The following is a 24,653-nucleotide window of genomic DNA, read 5'->3' as shown; positions in this document are numbered from 1 at the left end:
CACTTTCTTGGGACTTTTCCATGCCCATACTCTATGTTACATGGTTTGGGTTCGAATTCGAGTTCGGAAAAAATTAAGTTCAACTCGAATTCAAATTTTCCAATGACGTTTGTATGAGGTTTGGCATTAAGTTCGACTATACATATTTTTCAATATATATATATATATATATATATATGACAAAATAATAAAAAATCAAAATCAATCAATAAAACTATATGAGTAGCAGTGAGCGCCCACGAGCCACAAATAACGATCACTATTCACTTCATGCTCTGGGTGGCAGGGACAAGCAGCGTCTAGAAATTGAATTCAAGAAATTGCAGAGAATACAACGTGCAGTGGCAACACTGAGCACAATAGAGAGAATACACTCAGACTGAAGTTGGCTTGTGAAAATCTATCAATAGCCATGGTAAATAAAGCCAAACCAATGGCGACCCTGGGAAACTAACTAGCAGGAAGCGAAACCAGAGAAAACCATGTGCTGCCCATGGCTTTTCTCATAAACCTTAAAACCACTGACAAAAACCACCCAAACTCTAACCTCGAACCCAAAAAAAAAATTATAAAAATTATAAAATTCGGTTTCAGGTTCGTTTTTAGGTTCGCCTTTAGGTTCAAATTCGTTGAGATTCGACTATCAAGTTCGCCGAACCTGAACGAATTTGGAATTTTTTTTTGGGTTCGCCAAATTTTGAACCTCAAGGTTCAAATGCCTCCTAAAGTAATTCAGTTGATCAGGGTAATTGAATTTGTAAACGTATGTTTCCTTGAAGTCTTAAAACATGTTTATTTAATACACTTTCTTGAGACTTCATCAGCTTCAATATTATCAGCAAGGTTTCCTTGAAGTTTTAGAACATGTTTATGTAGTACACTTTCTTGGGACTTCATCAGCTTCAATATTATCAGTAAAGTCTCCCTTGAAGCAAAATCAAACATTCTCTTAGAAGAAATGAAACAAAATAAGGAAGATTGTCAAAGCATTGTAGAATCTGATATGTATAATTTGATGATCCACGGTGAGGAAAGCAACCAGAAGGTTTAGGTAACACGACCAAAGGGAGATGAAATTCAGTCTAACAACTGACAGAAATTTTATATCCAAGGGCTGGGAGTAGAGATTGGAGCCTTGTGCCTGGTTAGTTTATTTTAGCTAAAAGAAGAGTGCTCTATTTAACCTGGACAGAATTCTGGAAATAGAGTTATCAGCGCAGTCAATTCAGAGAAGATAAGCCCAAGCTGAGAAGGAACCTGTCCTTAACAGATTTGTGCCCTAAATCATATATATATTGGAACTGAAATAAATATAGCACGGCACCATCAAACTCGATCCTTGCAAAACAATATTGTACATCATATTCAGCCTCTGATTTTGCTGTCTGAATCAGTATTGAAAAAGTCAGCATCGGCAAATAATCGACGAGAGCCCTAAAAACATCGCTTTGGAAAAATCGGCGAAATGAAGTAGCGAAGATCTCAGTCGAAGGTGCAGTGTGGATGGATCTCGCATAGCAGTCCTGGCCAGTGTTGCAGGAACCGTCCCCCCTCCCCAAGCATGCAAAGGCAGATCCGCGTCCTGTACGGATCTGCCACCGATCCTTCGGCGAAACCGCGGATCGGAAAGTCGGATCTGCGGTTCCTCCTTTTTATGGTGATTCCTGCAAAATTGGATCCTTGGGGGCTTGATCCGTGACTCCTACAGCCCGATCCACGGTTCTACTTCCCAATTCGCGGATCTGTAAAGGATCGGGTGCGAATTTGTGGAGGTTCGGGCATGTATCCACTGTGGATCGCGAGCGGATCCGAGAGAAGGTAGACGGTTCCACGGGGCTTTTTTGGTTTTTTTGTTTAGAAATTTTGAACTATTATATGAGGAACTACACTTTCCGAATACTCCCAAGGTGCCTTGATGCTCCCTAGACACTTCCTAGATGCTCCCTAATGGTAATGTTAAATTCTTAAAGTAAAAGTGACATTCTCCTTTATCTTTCATTTCCATCCTTTTACTTAAATTTTTAACATTACCATGAAATGACTTAGGATGTTTGAGAGGTGGTTCCAACATCATCAGACTTCATATGGAGAAAATAGAATTTCATATCCCATTTGAAATTCAGCAGACCTAACAGTTTTCAGGATCAATGGGATTGTGTCATTTCATTGGATTATATCATGTATGAGGGCATGTGATTGGCATTTAATCAAGGGCAACAAGCCCTATATATACCCCAGTGTTGGTGTTATTGATTGTTGAACTCCTTTGTCATGGCCTTAGCAATTGAGTACCCCTCAATCAAGTCAAAATCATTGATCAGGCATGTTAAACTTTCTCTACCATATTACAAGGCTTGGATTAAGCTGTTTGATCAAAATTAGGCAATGTTGACTAAAATCCCTATAGAATTGAAGTAGAGGCAAAGGCTAGACAAGAGGAGGAATCTAGATTGTAGATGGTTGACGCTGGAATAATTAATCATTGATGTATAATGGATGCCATATCTATCTTGATTTATGTAAAAATATGCATGTTTTCATGTCTTCTACAACTAATTTGGTATTTGGGATGTTTGTTTTAGATATAAATGCAATCAATATATATATATATATAGTAGACGCTTCCGAGATGCTTTTCTTCCTAGATTTTTGGAAAATGACGCTTCCGCGTCCCCGCTTCCAAAAAATGTCCCCGCTTCATGCAACATTGGTCCTAACATGTAGATTTCGGATACATGGAGGAGCAGACAGGACCTCAATTGGATGGTTATCCTCGGCATAAGAATGTCTCCATAATCCTGGTAAGCCGCAGTATTAACATGATTAGTCTCGGATCCATAACCATCTCGACATTCTCATGATGAAGATAATCCAAGTGATGTCTCTATTATAAACTCAGCATAATGCGAAGCGGTGACAAGGGTTACAAGCTATGATAAGGGTTTCAATGGTCTAAGATCCTACAGGTCATGGTGACATCACAGCAGCATATAGTTGTTATCCTACTTGACATTCTCATGATCACAGGTGTAACACTTCTTGTTAACATTCCAGACAATGTTACTTGGGAGCGGGAGCGGGAGCGGGGAGCAGGAGCGGAAGCGGGAGCGGGAGCGACCATTTTCAGAAGCTCCTGGTTTGGGAGCGAATCCGGGAGCGATTTTAAAAAAAATATATATATTTTTTTATATTTTTTAATTTTTGATACATATATGTCAACAAAAACATGTAGAATGATGAAATAGACATAAAAAACATAAAAAAACATAAATTGATCATTGAACCATATCACATCAATCATCTAGAAATTATAATCGTCATCAACCATGTCCACAAGTTAGTAAAATACATATTACAACTGCAACATATTGAGTCTTATAAATCATGATTCATCAAATTCAATATTAAAGTTTCAACTTCAAGCTTTCAGAATTGAAAATTCAATAACATTTATCATCATTGATCACCAAAGTTGTACTTGTAAGCCAAGTTTAACCATTACAAGAAGTAATATCGAAGATATTTCTAAGTCCTAACTTCTAACTGTTAACATGATATTAAATGTTAAAAATTTATAAAATGAAACATGAATAATGAGATGAAATGAAACAACTTTAGTCTTTCACAAAGCATCATATTCATAATTCACAATCATTACCAATGAGTTATAATTGCCAAGGCCCAACTTCAAACTTCAAATTTTCATTGTCACAGTGATATAATGTTTACAAAAAAATATCATAATGTCATAATGATATGAAAGACTCAAGAGTCAAGAGTCAAGGACTCAAAACTCAACAGTTATGAAAACTAAAGTCTAATAGAAACTAAAAAAGACAAGTAAACTGTAAATCTACAAGTGGCCCTTGCCACGAGAGTCTCCAGGAGTATAAGCAGGTCGTGGTGGTCTTCTAGGAGTCTCCCGCACAGACCGACGACCAGAACTAGAACCTCCATGCGAGGGTGTCGATGGAGGTGGCGACAGCAATGGAACAAGACTCGGGCCTCGAGCACTGCCACTGGATGGTGGAGGTGGAGGTGGCATGGCTGCTGCAGCTGCTTCATTTTCATCCCTTACAAGCTCCTCTTCTAGTTCTTCAATATGTACAATGCCATCCTCCAAATTGTCGTCCTCAGGGTGATTGTCCCAAATTTTATATGTGGGATCTTCATTAGCCCGATCACAGTAATGGCTCAACAACCTCAAGTTGTAGTGCACATAAACCAAGCTTTCTGCTCAGTTTTCGTTGAGTCTGTTTCTTTTCACATTATGTATATAACTGTAGGTGCTGCAACACCTCTCTGCAGAAGAAGAATTTACAACCTGTGAAAGAACTTTTTTTGCCAATTTTGGCAAAAGTCTGTGGCTGCCATATGTTTCCCACCATGTGAGAGAATCAAATTTATCTTTGTCGTCCATTGCATGGAAGTTACCATACAAACCAGTGCCACTGAAGTATCTGCCTATTTCAAGGCGCACAACTGCACATTCCTCCCTGTCAGGCACCAACTTTTCTAATGCTTCCAGATATCCTTTAGTTACCTCTTGATCTAAATGGGGTTTGGTCCTAACCCCACCCCCTGCTGCAGGTTGGCCCAACCAAGATGTAGAGTAGTATTTTGGCGTAAGGATATACGCCAAGCAATGTAGTGGAAGGTTAAGCCTATTCCATCGTTCACACACACAATCATGAATCAGTTTGTACAAGTTGGGATCTTTATTATGAACAATGTCTTTTATTTCCCCCAACATGGTATCCATTTGCTCATACACCTCGCCAATCACTGGTTTGTCTGTATCTGCAAACCGAATCATGTGATAAATTGGCTTGGTGAAATCCAATACCTGCCTCACAGTTGTCCAAAACTGCCCATCAAGAGCGACCTCCTCCACCGTTTCAAAACCTGCCATGTCAGCTACATTTGTAGCCCTTTCCTTTAACACCTGCCAATGTGGACTTGATACCATGCTAGCTAATGCCTCTCTTACCTTCAAAAGGCACTTGAAGGTGAGGTAATAGCTACCAAATCTAGTCCTCGCAATCTTCAGCGACTCCAATCTCGAGTGACTGCGGAAAAGGCCATGGGTATTGCTATGATTTGTAATAAATTTTATCATTTGTTTTCCTTTCTTGTACAAATCACCAATCCATTGGTATTGTTCATTTTTGTTTTTGACAATATCATGCAACAGAAGGTTCAATGTGTGAACCAAACATCCAGACCAAAATATGTTCGGGTATTTATCCTCAATAATTGCTCCCGCTGCCTTACAATTAGGAGCATTATCAGTGATGACTTGGATGACATTGTATGGGCCAATACGCTCAATTGTTTCAAGTAATGCTTCTGCAATGTTGATAGCGGTCTTGAACTTGTCTGAGTAATCATGTGCAGCTAGAAAGATGGGACCACTAACAGACACAGCAAGAACACTTATCAATGGCTTGCCTTTTACATTTGTCCATCCATCAGATACAATGGACACCCCATTGTCAGTCCAAGAACTTGTCATTTTATTCAAAGAATGTGATATTTTTGCTTTTTCATGATCAAGGCCAACAGTTCTTGCCTTGTCATACCCAGGGCTCTTGTATCCTTTAGGGGCATCATTTATGGCAGAAACCATTTCGTGCCAATAAGGTGAGCGTAGAACATTGAATGGTATCCCACATGCATAGAGGAACCTGTAAACTTTTGAATCCACATCATTCCTACACCCCTCATCAAGGGAATCTGATATGGTTCTACGCCTTAAAGATGATGACCCTATGCCTCCATGTCCATATCCACTGCCTTGGGAGGATGCTGAAGGAGTTCTTTGTGATTGTGAGCTTGGTTCAAAGAAACCCCTTGATCTTTTTGTTCTGTATTGGGCGTCCTCCTCTTCCTTTATGTATTTGGCTCTATCTGCTATTGACACCGCTGCACAAGTTTTGATTCCTATTTGTCTCTCTCCATCCCATGGCCTTTTCCCGCAGAGGTGTCTTCTAGCACGGGTGTATGAGCCTGTGTAATCAGTGTTGCAATGGGGGCAATGAAATTTAGTGGTTCCACCCCCTCTCCCTGTTTCAGCCCTGTGAACATATTTCCACAATGGAGTTTGGTCTTGTTTAGTTTTTTGAGGGTCATGTTCACCCTCCTCCACCTCCTCCTCACTGGGGTTTTCACCCATTTGACTTCCTCCGGCTTCTTCATCCACCTCTTCAGTTTGAGGCCCCCTCCGTTTCCTACTCTCCACCACCATAATAACCATAAAAGGGACCAGGAAGAGGAAAATGCCAATAAATATCCCCAGGTCCATGGTGTTTGATGTTTGTAGGGTTTTGAGTCTTGAATCTGCAAATTAATTTAGTTTATTGGGATTAATTCATTTAATTTATTAATTTAATTTAAATACATGATTTTTAAACAGTTAAACTCAAACAACTAAATTAAATCAACTAAATTAACTACCTAACCAGCTAAACTAACTAGATTACTAAGTTACTTACCTCTGCAGGCTTGCTCCTCGCTCCTTGGCAGTTGCTCCTCGCTCCTCAGCACTTGCTCTTCGCTCCAATGCTCTTGCTCCAGCTCCAACTTGCTCAATGAAGTGATAATGAAAGTTTTTTTGGCCCATTGGCCTTATAAAACAAAAAAAAATTTCTAAAATTTTTATTTTTTTCGGGTCCGGCGGATTTTTTTTCCGCCGAACCGCTCCCGGCCCGGCCCGATTCGCTCCCGGAGCGTTTTTTAATGCCCGGGAGCGATCAGGGAGCGATCGCTCCCCGATCGCTCCCGGGCATTAAAAAACGCTTCGGGAGCGCGGGAGCGATCGCTCCCTGAGTCGCTCCCTAACAGACCAGGGAGCGTAAATTTTTTTACGGGAGCGATTTTGGGAGCGCGCTCCCGAGCCGCTCCCGCCCGGAGCGGGTTCGAAGGGGGGGGGGGCGCTCCCCCGCAACACTGATTCCAGATAAGTGAAGCATTTGTTGACATATACCTCAGTAGTATACTTGTGTGAAGGTCTTGCAGTGTTGCAACAATAGTGACCTTAACTGATGGTACATCAATGATGATCTTAGTAAAGGAGCAAGGATGATCTCAGTGAAGTTGCAGCAGCAGTAATAAGGATGACCTCAACAGTGAACAAAGGAAGGGATTGATGATCTTGGTCTTGGAGAGGCAGAGTGTGTCAAGGGTCATGGTCTTGGTATTCGTCAATGGAATCTCTATAAGAAGAATTTTGTGTGGGTTTTCCTCTCCAAGAGGGAGAGGTTTTGGCCCTGGTAGTAAGCCAAATATTTGTGTTCTTGTCTCTTTTGTTTTTGGTAGCAGTTTGATGAAGTAAACACACACACTAATAATGAATGGAATATCAAGCTAAGATAAATTGTTTAAGTACTTCACAAATTGTTATCATGTAAAGAAGAATCACTCGTAATTATGTATGCCCTAGATTCTTCAACAGAAAAAACCTGAAACTAGCTAAGTCCAGAACAATCTCTCCACAAGAGCATGTGGTCCTGTTTTGCGCTAAGATTGCTCCCCAATGTTGCTCGAAACTCCTTGTAATCTCTTCAAAATGCCTCCAAGGATGTGTCAAGGCCCTAGGGTGGCACTCTAGGTCCACCGAAGGAGTTGAGATTTCCCCTTAGAAATCACATGTGTTGAACAACACTTTGTGACCCAGCTAAACAACTTAAGCAACAATGGTTCAAATGTCAAATTAGAAAAAGGTCCCAAATGTTGCACTCCATCCTCTATTTATAATTGTTGCCTCACTTTTCCCTTGTGCGTCCCTCATCCCACTATTTCGACCTCCCTACCTTACTTCCTTCCCATAAATTTGAATTTCCTCCAAGGGTGTGTGTTTCCTTGATGGGTGACCCCCACAACCCACCAAACTTTTAATTTTTAACCACTTCTCCAAAGTCTAGCATCCAAAATTGAGTAGCTCCAAAATTGCAAAATTGTAGAACTCCCCAAACAGAGTTTATTTAGAAGGGACATTATATTCCTCCCCTCCCAAATGTTGTTTGTCCTCAAGCAACTATAATGCAAGATGTTTCAAGATCTACTCACCCTCCCAAGTGGCGTCCTCAACCGGCAAGTCCTTCCACCTGAACAATTACTCTTTGATGACCTTGCTCCTCAGCTTCCTTTCCCTTGTCTCCAAAATGGCCTCCGGTGTCAGTATTGAGTGCCCCTCGTCATCTAATGGATGCAATTCAATGGTTGTTGTAACCTGTTGTCCCAATGCCTTTTTCAAGTATGAAACATGAAACACATTGCAGACCTTACTTCCTGGGGGAAGCTCCAGCTCATACGCTACCTCCCCAACTCTCCTAGTCACCCTGTAAGGCCCATAGAAACGTGGCTTGAGTTTTTTTGTGCCCTTTTGCTTGAGGGTGGACTTCTTGTAAGTTTGGAGCCTCAAGAGGACTAGGTCCCCAACCTCGAAATGTCTCTCCACTCAACCCCTATCTACATAAATCTTCTGTTGGTTCTGTGCAGTTTGTAGATTATCCTTGAGGGCTCTAAGCATATCCTGACTCTCCTGTATCTAGTCCTTGGCCCCTGGGGCCCTACTGTCTCCAAAAGCCATGTTAGCAAATGCTAGTGCATCATAACCATAAAAAACACGACTCATACCTATGGACATGTGGTGGGTAGTTGTAGTAGTACTCGCCCAGATGTAGCCACTTCACCCACGCCCTATGCTGCCCAGTCACATAGTTGTGCAGGTATCCCTTCAACCATTTATTTACTACCTTTGTCTGACTGTCTATCTGCGGGTGGTAGCTCGTGCTAGGAGTGAGCTATGTCCCCACAAGCCTAAACAACTTCTACTAAAAGCCCCCCATAAACGTGTTGTCCTTGTCACTCACAATGTCTTGGGGAGACCATGGAGCCTAAACACCTCTCTGAAAAAGAACTCGGTGACCCGTGAGGCTGAATACCAAGCCAAAATGGCAAAGAAGTTGGCGTACTTAGTTAACTGGTCCACTACCACATAAATACAGTCTCGACCTTGCACTGCTAGCAACCCGGTGATGAAGTCCATCGAGATGCTCTCCCATTTCCTCTCAGGAATTGGGAGAGGCTGCAATAGTCCCGCTGGATGCATCTGCTCCACCTTATTCCTCTGACAAGTATCACACTCCCGACCATGCCTCAATACGTCCTCCTTGAGGCCCTTCCATGTGAAGCGTTCTTTGATGGCCCGATAAGTCTTCCAGAACCCCTGATGTCCAAACAAAGGTGAGTTGTGAGCTGCTTGTAAAATCTTCTCCTTCAGTTGGGAGCCAGGCACTAAGTAGATCATGTCCATGTAGTAAATCACCTCATGCATCACCTTGTACCGCTTGTCATCTGCCATGCCATCAAGGATCTCACATGCATGCTTATCCTTGGAATACTCAACCAATAGCTGCACTCTCCAATCAAGGTTGATGCATATGAGTGAGAGGGTCGCAAGCCTCCAAGACAACACATTTGCCACCACGTTTTTCCATCCCTTGACATACTCTGTGTCAAAGTCATATGCTTGTATCTTGCTGACCCATTTCTGCTACCTCTCCTCCAGTTGTTTCTACTCCAAGAAGAATCGAAGACTATTGTGGTCATTCTTCACCCTAAACCTGTTACCCAACAAATATTGTTTGAACTTGGCCAACACATGCATGATGGCCAACATCTCCTTGTCATATATGGAGTATAACCTCTCATGTGGCTTTAGCTTCCGACTCTCGAAAGCAATAGGATGGCCACCCTATGTCAACATTGCTCCAATGCCCTCCCCTGATGCATCACATTCCAGCACGAAGGGCACTCAAAAGCCTCCTGTGTCGTGTCTATCCAACTGAATGCTCCCTACTTCATGAGGTTTGTAAGGGGTGTGGCCAACTGTGAAAATCCCCTCACGAAGCACCTGTAATATGTGCATATGCCCAGGAACCCCCTCAACTCCATAATGTTCCTGGGTGTGGGCCAATCAATGATGGAATGAATCTTCTCCTAGTGGACTCTGACTCCATCCTCACCTATCACATGCCCCAAGTACAACATCTCAGTCATCCCAAACTTGCGCTTGGACATCTTGGCCTAGAACTGTTGCTACTCCAAGATCCTCAAGACCTGCTCCAAGTGTTGCAGGTGCTTCTCCCACGTCTTGCTGTAAATGTGTATATCATCAAAGAACACTAGGACAAATTTGCACAGGTGCTTGCGAAACACGTAGTACATGTAAGACTGAGATGTGGCAGGAGCATTGGTGAGTCCGAAAGGTATCACCAGGAACTCGAAATGCCCATAATGGCATCTGAATGTCGTCTTTGGAATATCTTGCTCACACACCCTGATCTGATGGTACCCCAAGCGTAAGTCTATCTTAGAGAAGTACTTGGCTCCTCTAAGCTCATCCATCATGTCGTCAATCCAGGGTATGGGGTACCGATTCTTTAGCGTCTTCTTATTCAATGCCTGGTAGTCAATCAACATAAGGAGAGACCCATCCATTTTCTTCACCAGTACCACTGATGAAGCAAAAGCTAAGTTACCAGAAACGCCTAAAGAATTTGTCGGAAATGTGGATCCCTGTTTCCGAAATGGACACTGATACGATCCTTGTTCGAAATGTTGTAAAAACGTTTTTGTGTCGTTTCAAAAAATCGGAAACTTCAGATTTGAAATTGGATACGTTTCCAAGGGTTTTAGTTTTTTTTGGATCCATTTCCGGAACTTCTTCGGAATATCCTGCTCAGGCAACCTGACCTGATGGTACCCCAATCTATCTTAGAGAAGCACTTGGCTCCTCTAAGCTCATCCATCAGTTCGTCAATCCAGGGTATGGGGTATTGGTTCTTAAGCGGCTTCTTATTCAATGCTTGGTAGTCAATCAACATAAGGAGAGACCCATCATTTTTCTTCACTAGTACCACTAATGAAGCAAAAGTTAAGTTACTGGAAACCCCCGAAGAATCTGTCGGAAATGCGGATCCCTGTTTCTGAAACGGAAACTGATACAATCCTTGTTCGAAATGCCGTAAAAACATTTTTGTGTCGATTCAGAAAACAAGAAATTTTGGATTTGGAATTGGATATGTTTCCAAGGGTTTTAAATTTTTTTGGATCTGTTTCCGGATTTCCAAACACAGATCCACGAAAATTGTGATTGGAATCCACCCTTAAAATGTTAATAAACGTGAAAATTTGTATAGCTATAAATAAATAGTAAAAATGAAGAAATTAGATTTGCAAATAAACTCACTATAAACACAGTCTCATGACGTCTCTTCTAAATCTTTAAAAAACAACAATGCTCCATATATTTATCAAGGATTCTTACTAATAAAAAGATAAATGTTCAAAAATGAAAATAGAAGGGTTTGATGAATGTCTTCGTAAAGAGATTTATTTGAGCGATTTAATTTCAATTTGGTTAAGGTGTTGTTAATTGTCATTGATTTTTCTCTTGATTTCATAAATCCCTCCAATATAACAAATCTTCTCTAGCCAATTTTTTGCCTACATATAGTCAAGAGACCAAGTTGACATTGGGAAGATTGAAATGTTCAAATAGGTCTTGACGGAATATCCCAATGATCCCATGGGCCTCTTAATTGCCATGCAAGAAAGATAGATACCATCTTCCATGCATGACACGTTCTTTGAAGGAGTTGGACCCGAAAGCACAAAGGTTGTAGCATTTTTTAATACATTACTAATGATGATGATAATATGTTGAATGTTATAATAATCACTAATGATGATGGCAATGCTTATGCTGAATTGTTAATTTTGGTATGTTCTATGCTTAAGAGCAATTTACTTCAAATTTCTTATTAGCCCAATATCAATTTCTAGATTAGCAATCACATCACCATGATAGTAAAAAGCAGATAGAACATAAATATAAACAATAGAAGATAAGCCAAGGCAAGAGGACACAAGATGTGGCAAGAGCGAGGGACAAACCCCAATGTGGGGAAACCCTTGATCAATTCTTCTTATATTCTTCAATAATTCAACAGAGAGAGAGAGATAGTACAAATATACAATTCCGTAATTTTACAACAGCAAATGCAAAACCCTAACCAACAAAGTCAAAGCTAGTAAAACAAGTCAGATTTGACCTCTAGTCAACCTCGATCAATGCTCAATCAACTCAGCCTCCAACAACAAGAAGAGGCAGCCCAAAACAGTCCAAAAATCCAATCAAACTTCAGTGAACGTCTGGTCAAACCTGCGGTCAGCTCCTTGATAGTCAACGCTAGTTGAAGTGTGGTTAAAGAGTGGTCAAAATAGTTGTTCAGAAATGTGGCCTGCCAAGGAGAGGCAACCTAACCCAATCCGCAGTCAAAGAGGAGTCTACACTGGTCAACACTGGTCAAAATGACACCCTACAGTTTTGGTCAACCTAGGTCAACGCTACCCTAATCAGAAAACTCTTCATCCAGCCACACGTGTGAGAGAGATGCTGCTCTTTTATGCGTACCCAATCAAGAGAGAGAGAAGGATGTGAAATGAGATGAGTGAAATTATGCCACAAGGTCTCCTCCTTTTATATGCAACGTTAAGGATATGCTGGGGGTGGAAATGATTGTTTTGCTTGTTGGCCGATCTTGACAAATTGTCAAGAATACATATAAATTCATATCTCCATGAATACATGTCGGAATTGGATGATCATTAGATCAATCATACACCTCTCGGAGAGAGAAATCCAAGAAAAATATCAGCTGCCATAAATGAGGTGACCCATATGGAGTTTGGCCCTAGTTGCCAATTTTAACACTCCCTCGCAACTAGGGAGAACTCTATCTGCTAATCCATCTGTCTGTTGGTACTATCTCTTGAATCAATGCACTGCTCTGCTCTGCTGAATTATGAAGAAGAAGAAGTGATCGAGAATGTATCATACCATTCTCTACTTACCTGAAGTCAGTGCCAGATAAAAGAGAGTGTCGCATACCACTCTTACTGACCAGAAGTCAATTCCAATAGAGTGCGTCATACCACTCTTACTGATCTGAAATCAGTTCCAAATAAAGAGTGTCTCATACCACTCTTACTGACCCGAAGTCAGTTCCAATTGATCTCAGATCAATATCATCCAAGCATAGGGAGTACGGTAGTACACAATATCCATCAGTAGTACTATGGTCCCTATCCTCATTTCCCTACTCATTGGCCAGATGAGAGGTACTTCCCATGAGTCCCAGACTACATGGGTAGGATGTCTCAGCAGCAAAAGGATGAACCACTCATCCTGCCTACATGTCGCCATGGGGTATCACAGGGGAAGGTTGAAACCACTAGGGGAAGGTTGAACCACTCACCCTATGGTTTCTCATCGCTCCAAGAAGTACCCCCCCGGAGCTCCTAGAGATCAATGTACATGTCATAAAATATCCTCATAAGAGGGTCACTCCACGACTCCTAATCATTCTCAGAATGTCAAGAATTTGACCTTTCCCAAAGGCTTCGTCAGAATGTCAACGACCTGCTCATCAGTCCCAATATGATGGAGCCTTATTGCTCCTCGTTGTACCATATCTCGGATAAAGTGGTACCTGATATCGATGTGCTTGGAGCAATCATGAAATACAGGGTTCTCTGATAAACGAATCCCACTCTAGTTGTCGCAGGGGATCACAGTAGTATCTAGCATATGTCCAAACAACTCATTGAAGAGCTTACTCAACCAGACAGCTTCATAGGAGGCCATACTCACAGCAATGTATTCAGCCTCAGTGGTGCTCAAAGCCACCAACTTCTGCTTCCTTCTCATCCAGGATATCGAAGCAGAACCTAAAGAAAAACAGCGCCCGAAAGTGCTCTTGTGATCCACCACACCACCTGCCCAATCAGCATCTGAATAACCACGCAGCCTCACATCTCTGGTAGTGTATCTCAGTCCATGAGTGATTGTGCCTCGAAGATATCTCAGAAGATTCTTGGCACTAATCCAATATGAGTAATGAGGCTCAACCATATATTGGCTCAACATGTTGACTGCAAAACATATATCCGGACGAGAGTTCACCAAGAACATCAATGCTCCTATGAGTTGACGATACTCAGAAGCATTTCCCAATTCAGGTCCGGCAGCACTACTGCATAACTTCTTGAAGTTAAGCTCCATCGGGGTAGTCACGGGCTTGCAGTCCACCATCCCAAATCTTTCCAATATCTTCACCACGTATTTTCCTTGAGATAGGAAAATTTCTCCTGGATTTTGCCAAACCTCCAACCCTAGGAAGTAGTGCATCAGTCCTAGGTCCTTCATCTCAAATTCGGAAGCCAACTCCCTCTTACATTTGTGAATGAGAGGGTCTGCACTCGTCAAAAAGAGGCCATCCACATACAACAACAGTATGAGAGGCTTATTATCTTCAACCATAAAGTAAAGGTTTGGATCAGCGTCACTCCTAGTGAATCCCAACTTCATCAAATAGCTATCAGTCCTCTCATACCAAGCTCTGGGTGCTTGCTTCAACCCATAGAGAGCTTTCTTCAACCTACATACATGAGATTCCCGATTATGAATCTCAAACTCCTCAGATTGTTCAACATAGATTTCCTCTTTAATCGAACCATGCAAGAAAGCGGTCTTGACATCCATCTGATGTAGGTTCCATCCTTGCGAAGCAGCAAAGGGCTATGATCGAGCAGATGGTGGTATATCGGGCAACAAGTGCAAATATCTCATCGTAATCCACACCTTCCTTTTGAGAGAAGCCTTAAGCAACAAAGCGAGCCTTGTACTTTTCAGCACTCCCACTAGCTCCATGCTTGATTTTGTAAAGCCATTTCGAGGTGACAACTGATTTGTCTTAGGGTCTAGGGACCACATCCCAGAGATTATTCTTCATGATGGACTCGTATTCTTCATTCGTATCATCTTTCCATACTTGATGCTTCATGGCTTCTTCGAATGATGTAGGCTTGTTTTGAATGATGGTGCTCATAATGGTCAAGTATCCCTGATCCCTGGTCGGCTTCTTGCTTTCACAGAAAGTCCCTCTAGGTGCAATATGTCTCTTGGCATCTTCAAGGGTCCCCCTAAGTCAAGGGTCCCCCTAAGCCATGAGGGCCTCTTCCTAGAGGAGGAGGGCTCTTGAGGAGGAGGATCAATAGGATCCATAGGTTCTTCAACATCCGACATCGTTTCATCTTCTTTTTCATCCGGCTTCCTAGTGTCAGCTTCTTTATCCTTCATTGAAATAGGAAGATTGTCAACCTTGCTAAGAGCCATATCTTCGTCAAAGGTGACATCATGACTTATCTCAACTTCCCTTTGACCAGCCACATAAATTCTATAGCCCTTAGAATTTTCTCTATAGCCCACAAAGATTCCTTTCTTTCCAGATGCACCCAATTTGCTTCTTTTCTCTTTCGGCACATCAAAGTATACGGGACTTCCAAAAATTCTAGAACGAGAGACATCACGTTTCTTAGCGGTGAACATTTCTTCGGGAGTCTCGGAGCCCAATGCTTGATGAGGGCATCGGTTTTGAACATATACTGCAGTATTCACAGCTTCAGCCCACAGAAACTTCGGAAGCATTTGATCATGGAGCATGGCACGAACAACTTCCACAATCGTATGATTCTTTCTTTCAGCCACACCATTCTGCTTAGGAGTGTATGGTGTAGTGGTCTCCCTCTTAATGCCAGCTTCTTTGCAAAAGTCATGGAACTCATTGGATTCATACTTGGTCCCATTATCAGTCCTTAATATCTTGATTCTCTTCTCGATTTGATTTTCGATCAAGGCTTTGAAGTGACAGAACCAGGTGAACACTTCATCCTTCTTTTTCAAGAAGTAGATCCAAGTCTTGCGAGAATAATCATCTGTAAAAGTGAGATAATATAGATATCCTCCCAAAGAGTTTACGGGCATCATACCAGATATGTCGGAGTGGACCAACTGCAATATATCTGAAGTCTTGCTATTACTTGAGGGGAATGGTCCCCTTTTAAGTTTTCCTTCGGCACATCCCGGACATACACCTTCATGCTCTACTTTGAACTCGGGCATCCCTGTCACCATTTGTCTTACATCGGGTAGAGCCTTATAATGAAGGTGGGCAAACCCTCGGTGCCATAGCTCAGATTGTAGAGATGTGTTGCAAGACATGCCCCCCAATGGACTTCCTCCAACTTGATATAAAGAGTCAACCTAGAACCCAATAGTAAAAGCATCTTTAAAATTATTTTTCCAAACACGTACCTTTCCATCGATGAATGCCACCTTGTAGCCTTTGTCTTCCATTGCCGAAATGGACGCCAGATTATCTTGAGATCAAGTACATATAAGACTTCTTGCAAGTGGATTGTGTTACCCTGATTTAATTGAAGGGTAACATTCATTACACCCTTACAGGATAGGTGGCATTGTCTCCAAGAATAATCTCCAAGTTTGTCTCCTTCTCTATCGAATTAGAGAGAGCTTCCTTGTAACCAGTGAAGTGCCTTGACGCACCACTATCAATAAGCCAATTTCCCAACGAGTCTAGAGATGAGGTAGTGGAGAGGGCCGATATAAGATAATACTCATCTTGCTTATTGTTAACAACATTTGATTCATACCTGGAGTTCCTTGCTTTCTTGGAGGGTTGACCATTTCCATGATTTCCTACATTCCTCTTTCCTTTGCCATTGAACCTACCATTCCTTTGATTGTTGTTGTTGAAGTTGCCCCTGGAGTGATTGTGATCATCATCATGTGATGAGTCCTTTCTATTTGGACATTCCCTTGCATAGTGCCCAAATTTATTGCAAACCAAGCATCTTCCCTTCCTTCCACCCTTAGATCTTAGATCCGTGCTTTCCTTTGAAATGACCTTTAGACCAAAAATTATTTCTCCTTTTGGCATGAGGGGAGAAAGCAGTAGGGTTGCCTTTATTTGAAGGCATTTCTTGCTCCACCATCCATGTCTCTTCTTCAATGCATCTCAACATCAATTCTTCAAATCTTAGAATTCGATCATTTTTTAGAAAAGTGGTTCTAAATATATATCATTCAGATGGGAGCCCTCCAAGGGTAGTGATAGTTAGTTCCCTGTCAGGAATGACTTCTCCATTCGATAAAAGATCATTCTTGATCTCAATGACCCTCAAGAAGTAGGACTGAATATCCTCGTCCTTGCCCTTCTTAATATCCTTCAACTTATTTTTGATGAACAAAACTTGATTCGCCTCACTAACTTTAAACATCCTTACCAATCTGTCTTAGATCTCCTTGGAGATGTTCAAATCAGAGATGTAGGCCACCAGATGCTTGTCAATGGAATCTCTGATAATATTCTTCACTTTGACTTCATACTTAGTGTACTTGTTCTTTGTAGCGGCCAGTGCATTTGATAGAGGCTCTGGGATTTTACCCTTCACATAGTCCAACACATCTGGTTCTTCCAATGTCAGATCAAGAGACAGCTTCCATCCGTGATAGTCAGACTTCTCATGGAGTTTGTCTTCAGCTAGGAAGTGGGATGAGGAACCCATTGAGCCTTTTGTCCTTTCCAACTGTCTTCAATGATTGCTCTTTCACTCTTGCTTGGGCTTTGTCTTCACCTCAGCTCTGATACCATGTTAATTTTGGTATGTTCTATGCTTAAGAGCAATTTACTTCAAATTTCTTATTAGCCCAATATCAATTTCCAAAATAGCAATCACATTAGCGTGATAATAAAATGCAGATAGAACATAAATATAAAAAGTAGAAGACAAGCCAAGGTAAGAGGACACAAGATGTGGCACCAACTAGGGACAAACCCCAATGTGGAGAAACCCTTGATCAATTCTTCATATATTCTTCAATAATTCAACAGAGAGAGAGATAGTACAAATATACAATTCTATAATTTTATGACAGCAACAACAAAACCCTAACCAACAAAGTCAAATTTGGTCAAACAGGTCAGATTTTACCTCTAGTCAACCCCGATCAACGCTCAGTTAACTCGGCCTCCAACATCAAGAAGAGGCAGCCCAAAATAGTCCGAAAATCTAGTCAAACTTCAATCAACGTCTAGTCAAACCTGCAGTCAGCTCTTTGACAGTCAACGCTGGTCAAAGTGTGGTCAAAGAGTGGTCAAAACAGCTGTTCAGAAATGCGGCCTGCCAAGGAGAGGCAACCTAACCCAATCCGCAGTCAAAGAGGAGTCCACGCTGGTCAACGCTAGTAAAAAAGACACCCTACAGTTTCGATCAACCTAGGTCAACACTGCCCTAATCAGAAAACCCTTCTTCCAGCCACACGTTTGAGAGAGATGTTGCTGCTTTATGTGTACCCAATCAAGAGGAGAGAGAGAACAATGTGAGATGAGATGAGTGAAATTATGCCACAAGGTCTCCTTTTATATGCAACGTTGAGGATAAGCTAGGGGTGAAAATGTCTATTTTGCTTGTTGGCCGACCTTGACAAATTGTCAAGAATACATATAAATTCATATCTCCATGAATACATGTCGGAATCGGATGATCGTTAGGTCAATGCTACACCTCTCGGAGAGAGGAATCCAAGAAAAATATCAACTACCATAAATGAGGTGACCCATATGGATTTTGGGCCCCCTAGTTGCCAATTTTAACATGAATTCATGGTGATGATTATGTATTTTTAGATATAGAATCTAGATTCTAAAAGATGAATGCCATTATGAATTTCTTATCTATATATATATGTCGTTTCCTTGTTGTATCGTATCCAGAATTTCTGAAAACTTTTCATATCCGTTTCAAACACTGTATCCGTATCCGTTTCAATGCAACTTAGAGAAATAGGGCTAGTGCTCGACCTGATATGTCCCAATGCCAACAACTCCTGGATGGCCCACTCGACCTTGTCCCTGTAGCCCTTGGGATGCCTATAAGGGGTAGTGATAACTGCATGAACCCCCTCGTCCAACTCGATAGTGTGCTCAAACCCCCAATCTGGTGGCCTGCCTAGTGGGATCCCCCAAAAACCCCCTGATACCTCTCCAACAAGGCCAATATGTCTGGATGCACAAGTTGTGCCTGTGTCCCTATCTCTGAAATCCTGAGCTCCACCGCTCACTCTATATCTCCACGTAATCTGCCTCCATCCAGTGAGCAAACACCATCTAAGGTGGGTAGGAGTGTATACCCCTCAACACTACCAGCTTCCCATCTTGGCCCGTGAACTCCATCTCCAACTTCCGCTAGTCAGTGTAACCCGCCCCAACGAGTACAACCACTGGACACCCATCACCACGTTGGTGTTCAAAACATCGACTACAAAAAAATGGTTAATGACGGAGTAGTTCCCCATAGTCACGGTCAGTCTAGGAACATAATTTGTGCACTACATTGTTCGGTCTTCGGACACCAACACCAAGAACCCTTCAAATGTCTTTGTACGTATGCCCCTTCGCCCCACCATCTGGGCATCAATAAAATTGTGGGTAGTCCCACTGTCCACCAACACTGATACACACTGCCCTTGCACTGTGCCTCTAATCTGAAGTGCCAAGTACTTTGGAACTTCTCGAAGCGAACCGAGTACGCCTCTAGATGGCACGAATGGGCCCCATCCCAAAGGTGGTGGTGGTGGTGGCGCTCCCCTTGCAAACTATGGTCCTCCATCTCCATGATCGGCCCCCGGCTCGGTCTCCTCCTCTGGCTCACTATCAGAGTACACCTCAATGTAATGGGCCTTGCTCTTGGTGCACTTGTGCCCTGGTGCCCAAGGCTCCTAGCACGTGAAGCAAAACTTCTTCCACTTGAGGTCCCTCCTAGTCTCATCGTCCAACTAGCCACGTTCAGTCTCCCTCTGAGTTTGGCGAATATCTCGGCTCTCTTGAGGAGCAGTAGTTGTTGTGGGTACAAAATCCATGTTCTTGGTCAGTGCATCAATCATGTCTCGGGCCCTAGAAATAACATACATCAGGATAGTGGGCTTGTAGGCCCTCACCCAACCATGCAAGGGCTCAGTTAACCCCTCCACAAACAGCGTAATCAATCAGGCCTCTAAAATGTCTGACACCATCACGGCCAGTCTCTAGAACTCTGAGATATAGGCATCTGCAATGCCTGTCTGTGTCAAATGGGCCAACTTCCTAAAGTGTAGTTCTGGGTTCTTCCTATCATACCTCTCAATCAATCGCTTGGTGAACTTGATGTAGGATGTAATTTGGATGTTCCCTATGTGATCAGGTCGTGGTACCGCCACTCCCATGCATCCCCCTCTAGATGTAGGTTAGCAAACCGGATAACATCCGTCTCTCGCATGGGGTTCAGGTGGAAATAATTATGTAGCTTCTGAACCCATGGCCTAGCTAAACTCTTAGCTGACCCATCATAATTGGGGAGTGTAACATTCTCCGCTATCTTTTGCACCTCTTGACTAGACTGCCCCCCTTTGTAGTGAGTCCCAGTTCCTGTGGCATGTCTCTCCTTGAGGTGGATGTACTCCCCAAAGGACATCACTCTCTTGATCCTAGGATCTAGTCCCTCATACTGGTCAATACACAAGGCAACTGAGTTCACCAGATCTACAACAAGGTCAGGCTCCCTCTCCTGCTCGATCTCGTCCACAAAATGGGGCATTGTAGGATGGCCTGTTTGGCCACGCAGAGGGGTATGAGGTGGTTGATACGTACGACTTCCTCCCCTTGCTCTGGAACCCCCATCACCTTGGCATTCCACCTTTGGCCTACCATTTACCTGTAAACCCATCACTTGCTGCATCATGTCCATGATAAGTTGACCTTACCTCAACATCTATCGGTTTGTCCTCATCAACTCCTCTAGAATCTGGTTTTTTCCTCCCTGTATGGGCTGCTCAACGCCCTCTTGGTTCTCCTGGTTCTCCATGCCTCCTCTGAAATTCTCCAACTCTGTATCATAAAATGGGTCTTGTGCTCCCTCTCTACCTCGACCTCTACCTCTTCCTCTTCCACGACCCCTCTGAAGGACAACCCCTTGGTACCTGGGTGGCATCATCTGCATCATCTGCTCCTATCTCTCCACATCAGCCAAGAACATGCTCTGATACCACTGTAATGTTCCTACCAAGAAAATTAACAATGATATTTAAGCAAAGTACACATGCAACACAAAAATCCAGACAACAATTAAACACCCATAAAATTTACACCAGAACTGCCCCAAACTGAGCCATTTTATTATCAAGAGGAGAGTACAAAATGTATGGAAAATGTGCACCTAGGCTTGCCAAAGCAAGCTAGATAACCCCAGGTAAGAAAATTGTTGATCAGTGGTTGTCATTGATGTCAACCCAAGCAACACCAGGGGCTACCCCGATCTTGCAAGGTAATTTTGACTTGACAACTCATATTATTTTGCATCAAAGATCTTCTCAATGGATTCTACTCATCGAGATGTTTCCGTTGGTATATGGAATGCCTCCCAGTTCTTCACAATTTGAGAGTTATTTGCGTTTGAAGTTAGTAACCCCAGTTAGTGGGCTAAAACCCTATGGGGTTGTGCCATGGCACTCATAATTGGTTGTGGTCATTGAATAGTAAATAATTAATAATAATTTTTTTGCTCCTAAAATCCCTCCAACGTTCACTTATTGAGGACCCTCTCAACTCAAGACATTCATATAAATAATGACCCTCATGTCCTCCTCTAGTAGGGTTTTTGTGGCTTAAAACAGGTCATCGTGGCATTTTCGCTATAACTTTTTTTTTGTGAAGCTTCAAAAGCTGAAATTAAAACCCATTTGAGCCGAAATCTTGATGAACCTCATGACCGAATTTTAGACCTTGATTCGTTATGTTTCGGAGATATGATCTAAGGAAGTTAGGGTTTTTGCAAACTCCCCAATTCCATGTCAAACAGGTGACGTTGGGAAAATCGTCATAACTTTCTCTCTAAGAATTGGATTCAAATTTCGTAAATAGTCACAAAAAGATGACGAACTATAGTTTGTTGAGTAGCGTTTTTAGGACTTAAGATCGCAACAGTGACACGTGGCACTTCGTACAAGTTCTCTCTACTTAACCAATCTATAATTAGGTCATCGTGGGAGATTGGGCATAACTCTTTCTCGAAGAATCCAATCTTGATCAGACCCATGGGATGGGAAAGAAGACTAAGAGGGCTACCATAGGACAAAATTTCAGACCCCGAAGATCCGAAATTACATAGATACAACAGATTCAATATCAAGCTCCTGGAAGGCAAGAAAAAATATGCATTCAAGATCACTGCAGTAAGGACCACACATCAACAGTGAAGGGTAAGTCTCCTATAGTAAGGTATGTATGATTAGTGTTTACATTTGAATTTTGAGTATAATCTCTTACATATGTTTTTGCAGGGCAACATAAGTATATACAATGTCTCAGTTATATCTCTATGTCTCTATATGTCACAATTGGTTTTACGAATGTCCTATTCTTGATACTACACATTTTAGACTACATATTCTTGATGCTACACCAAGTTTTCTAAATCTATATGATGTTGTAAGTTCATGTTACTTGTCATAGTTGATGGAATGGTCTCTGTTGTTGTACTTAGAACTTGGTCCATCACAAGTCTAGAGTTTGTCATCAGTTTTTATTGTATATATCTTTAGATCAGTTTTGGATATAGTCTTGCATAGAGTCCAGGCCTATATCAAGAGTGGAAGTCTTGTCTACTGCTGCAACAAGTCAACAACAAAAGTGACAAGCACACTTCATGTACGCAGTGTAATTTTAATTCGTATTTATTCATTATTATGCACTTACATGTGTTTTACGGGCAGAGGTAAGTTGAAGGGTATTTTGTTTTGTTTTGGGATTGGTTTCGCTGAGAAAATTTTGCATGCAGGTAGGAGAAGATTCAAGTACAACTTCAAGCAAGAATTCAAGAGAAGAAGTATCAAATCAAAGGAAGCATTGCAGTGGGACATCCTTTGAAGACATGGTAGCCATCAGTATAATGTGAAGAAATGTCAAGGCCAAGAGTCATCATTGTAAAGTTGTAAAAGAGTCATTTGTAAAAGTGTCATCATTGGAAGAGTCATTATTGTAAAGGAGTCAATCTGCCTAGAGTCGAAAAGGCATAATTGGGAGGTACAGGAGTCTTCGTTGGGATGATGTCATGGTTGTGTTGCAGGTCATAGTGTGATTGGGTGTTCAGTCAAAATCATTTTAAATCATATTGTATAGTGGATCGTTGTCCCTGGTTTGGGAATCCACAGTCTTGTCTTATTTCAATCATTATAGGGTGGTAGGGAGGTGCTAGGCAGGTGTATGAAGTCGCCTATAGGTTGGGGCTTGTGAACACTTCAGGGTGGTAGGGTGGTGCTAGGGCGAGTTGTGGCTCGCTAGGGTGTTGGGGCATCCATTCAGTTGATTAATGAAGAAACCAGGGCGTTGGAGCATCTTTCCAGTGGGAGCTGGAGAAGAATGCTTTTCTAGAATTCTAGGAATTTATTGCTTTCATTTCAGTTGGGGCTGAAGATTAAAGAATTTATTAGAAAAGCATTAGGTGGTTTTTGACCCGGAGGGGGTTTTCCACCTAAAATTCTTGTGTCTACTGTGTTCTTTTATTTACTGTTATTACTGCATAAACATTAATAATAATTGAAGATTAACTAATGCTTTGAAAAGATTTAAAAGTGCTAATTGCTAAGGAATACTGATTCACCCCCTCTCAGTATTTCCAACAATTGGTATCAGAGCTTGGTTCCTTCAGTAACAGCTTAACCGCTGGAAGTCAATTTTCAGAGCATAGAGATGGGAAAGTCAAAGAAGCAGGTTACAAGGATTTCAAAGGAAGGTACAGGTACAACAAAATCTGAAGAAAGTGAGTATTGTGTACCAACCCCTGATTTTGATGCAGATAATTACTGGATATGGGAATCCAGGATGGAAGTACATTTGCAGGCACATGGAGTATGGGAATCAATTGTTTCTAGAGACACATCTACTGATGAAGCTAAAAGGTACAATTCAAAGGCCATGAATGTAATTTTGAATGTTTTGCCAAATTCTGTGAAAACAAAAGTTGTTCAATGTTCAACAACTAAAGCTCTTTGGGAAAAGCTTCATAATCTTTGTTCAACAAAGCAATCAGGTCGAAATGTTATTGAAAATCCGGATCCTTCTAATTATGATGAAGAAATGGGAGAAATGAGTAAAACTCACTTTCAAAATCAAGTGATCAAGGTGATAAAGGAACTCAAAAGTCAAAAAGAAAAGACAAGACTTTTGGAAGCAGAATTGAAGACAACAAAAGAACTCATCAAAGAAAATGAACAGTCTGAGAAGATGATTAGTAGCCTTAGGACTCAATTGGAAGAAATCAAGAATATAGCGACACGAGACCTCAAGAGAGAAGTCCAATAGAAGCAACAAGAACTCGACACAACATTTGCAAAGATTAGCAGGATCACACAACAGATGCAGGAAGCAGAAACTGAAAGGAAGGAATCTGATCAATGATACATATCCGATGTTGACCAAAAGCAAAAGGAATTAGAAACATCTTCAGTAGAAACAAGCAAGCTCAGGATTGAAAATGAAAAGCAAAAGGAACAGATACAGGTTCTCACCAGAGAAGTAGAGAAGACCACTCTTCTCAAGCTATAGGTTGAGGAGGCAGAAAAAAGAAGGAAGATCTTGGAAAGATGGTTTCAAGAAGATCTTGCTCAAAAACAAAAAGAACTTGATGCAACC

At 41.8% G+C, this 24,653-nt stretch overlaps 1 protein-coding gene across 12 annotated transcripts in view; it reads right to left on the bottom strand.

Moving 5' to 3' along the window:
- LOC149180341 (BRCA1-A complex subunit BRE-like protein) overlaps positions 1-24,653 on the bottom strand; it is a 359,353-nt gene that overhangs the window by 1,323 nt on the left and 333,377 nt on the right. The window lies entirely within an intron of this gene.

This window comes from Pinus tabuliformis, chromosome 3_2, assembly GCF_031772625.1.
Source record: "Pinus tabuliformis cultivar Carrire ecotype Pingquan chromosome 3_2, CPIR1, whole genome shotgun sequence".
NCBI classification, from domain to species: Eukaryota; Viridiplantae; Streptophyta; class Pinopsida; order Pinales; family Pinaceae; genus Pinus; species Pinus tabuliformis.
This window is presented reverse-complemented; position numbering and strand designations above follow the sequence as displayed.